Raw genomic sequence first — 2,575 nt, 5'->3', positions numbered from 1 at the left:
AAAAAACTCCAAGGCCGACTCGCTTCACGCATAGCCCTTCAAGATCACCCCACCCTCTCACTCTTCAAACCCCCTTTAGGGGCAAAATTCTCCAAAGTCCCAAAGGAAAAAAATCCTTCACCCCCCTGCCGTGCTGGCGTCCTACGCTAACTCCAACGACCTCACATTAATACAACTCTTCCAAGACTTTAAAAAACACTCCCCCTCAGTGATGTAAAACATTCGTGCAGTGAAGTGATTGTTACTAATATATATTTGTGTTATTATCTCTGTTTTTTTTTTTATTATTATTGTTGATGTTTTTTTTTTTTTTTGTAAAACTTTCTGTTATTAAGAGGCTGAAAGAGGCTAAAGCCCATAACAGTCTACATTTTTGTATCACACCCTATATTATGTATTATTTTAATTTTATAAATAAATAAATGAATGAAGAATATATATTTGTGTGCTCCAAACGACGGTGTTGTTGCTATTTTAATTTTATAAATAAATAAATGAATGAAGAATATATATTTGTGTGCTCCAAACGACGGTGTTGTTGCTCTCGAGGAGCCAAGGCCCACTGTCGGAGAAGAAGTTTGCTGATCATAAGGAAGCAGTTATTAGAGTTCATCCTCTCAATAAAAGGAATTTGTGCTTAGCCGACTTTGAAGATTTTTTACATTAGTATTTTTTTCGTACACGAAGCACCAGTCGTGTAACAATTGTTATTTTTCTCTTATATATATTTTATTTTTCAATCAAGAGTATGGAGTTGCTTGAAATCTGGAACATCTAAATCGAAAGAAAGTAGTCATTATTAAACAATGAACGAACAGAAAATAATTAAATTTGGATTCTCATGGACTAGAGAATATTTCATTTTTTCTGAAAATCTAACAAATGAGACAAACAACAAAAGATAAATCAATCTATTTTTTTTAAATAAATTGGGGCAAAAAGTATGGTTGGAATTAATAAAGAACTCGTTACAAGAATTCAGTATGTTGCCACAAATGTAATATCCAAACATTATTGCATACACAGAGAGGCGCTAGCAATACTTAAGATATCCGCTGATCTACAGAAAGTTCTGGATGAAAGCGTGAAAATTAAATTAAAGGCCGTTCTTTCAATGCACCACTGTTTTCGTAAATGTATAAAAAATTGTAAGTAGTCATACTCAGTTACCGATGTTCGTTAGCTATCTCGAGGGAAAATTCTAAACCGATTAACAACATTCTGGTTGCAACTGCAACAAATTATGATGATTTGTCGGCTCATTTGATTTATATTTTATTATGAGTAAATTTTATTTTTTGCTTATTATTATTTTGTTATGAAATAAAAATTGTAGTAAAAAAATAATACTCAGTCTTACAAAAATAGAAGGAGAAAGCAGATGTCAAAAATTTGAGAAACACGGTCAAATTTGAGGAACAAAAATTTGTAGTAGCACACACATAAAATATTTGGATGTTACTTCCCTGCTGACATAGTAATATTTTCAAGTTGTGCTCGCTGAACTCCCGTATTTCTGAAATATGCCCTATAAGTAGAAAATGTTGCTAAGCCCTGAGACTAAATTCATGTTAAATATTTAGTATCAAATATAATGATTACCAAATTTATTTATAGTGACAGAAGACTTGACTGCATCAATAACAAAACGTACATTTCTGTATAGAAAATATAATTTTATATACAATTTTACTAAAATGTATTTTTTATTTTGCACTTGTATCAAAATTCACAAACCAGACTATCGTAAATTCCCGATTGATCCAAGTTTCATTGACTAAAATCACTAAAGTTCAATGAACCGTCACTGTCATTATACAAAAATGTTAATAAATATTCTTTAAACATTAAATATAATCAATAAGCGATTATCTGGATGTTATCAAAGTTTGTTCGTTTGATAAATCTAATTATAATATTTATGAAACGTTTCATTTTTATACAAAATCTAGTTGTTTTTGATAGTAATCTGATAGTAATCATATTTATCTTATTATTTTTGAATTTATATCAGCGCTTAGCACGATTATCAATATTGGAGTATTTACGTTGTAAAATCATTTTACGAGTCTAATTAGTGTATAGTGCACAAAATGAATCCGATTGTTGCTTATAGTTTGTTGTTACTGGCATCCATCGGGGATGCCGCTCGTATTTTGGGCGTCTTTCCAATTCCATCCTACAGCCATCAAATTGTTTACCTTCCAATCATGCAGGAATTGGCGAAGAGAGGACACGAAGTAGTCGTAATAACCACAGATCCATTAAAAGAGGAAATAAGAAATTTCAAACAAATTGACGTGAGTTACGCCTATGAACTTTGGAATAACAAACACAATGTTACAAAAATCATTAATGAGAGTAACAAAAATCCAATTAAATTGATGACCAAATTTATGTTCATGTTAAGTGACATAACCATTTACGAATTAAAACATCCGGAAGTGCATAAACTAATTAATGATAAAAACGAGCATTTCGATCTTCTGATGGTTGAGTACATGATGCCAACATTCCTCGCGTTCAAGCATAGATTCAATTGTCCAATGATTGGATTAACGTCTTTGGATTCGCC

The 2,575-nt window shown here is 31.5% G+C and overlaps 1 protein-coding gene across 1 annotated transcript in view; it reads left to right on the top strand.

Annotated features, from left to right (window-relative positions):
- The window catches only part of LOC108561950 (UDP-glucuronosyltransferase 2B13-like), a gene marked incomplete at its 5' end in the record, with an annotated part of 4,211 nt that overhangs the window by 438 nt on the left and 1,198 nt on the right, over positions 1–2,575 (top strand). The window lies entirely within an intron of this gene.

Source organism: Nicrophorus vespilloides, unplaced genomic scaffold, assembly GCF_001412225.1.
Source record: "Nicrophorus vespilloides isolate i.1.1-1 unplaced genomic scaffold, Nicve_v1.0, whole genome shotgun sequence".
Taxonomy (NCBI): Eukaryota; Metazoa; Arthropoda; class Insecta; order Coleoptera; family Silphidae; genus Nicrophorus; species Nicrophorus vespilloides.
This window is presented reverse-complemented; position numbering and strand designations above follow the sequence as displayed.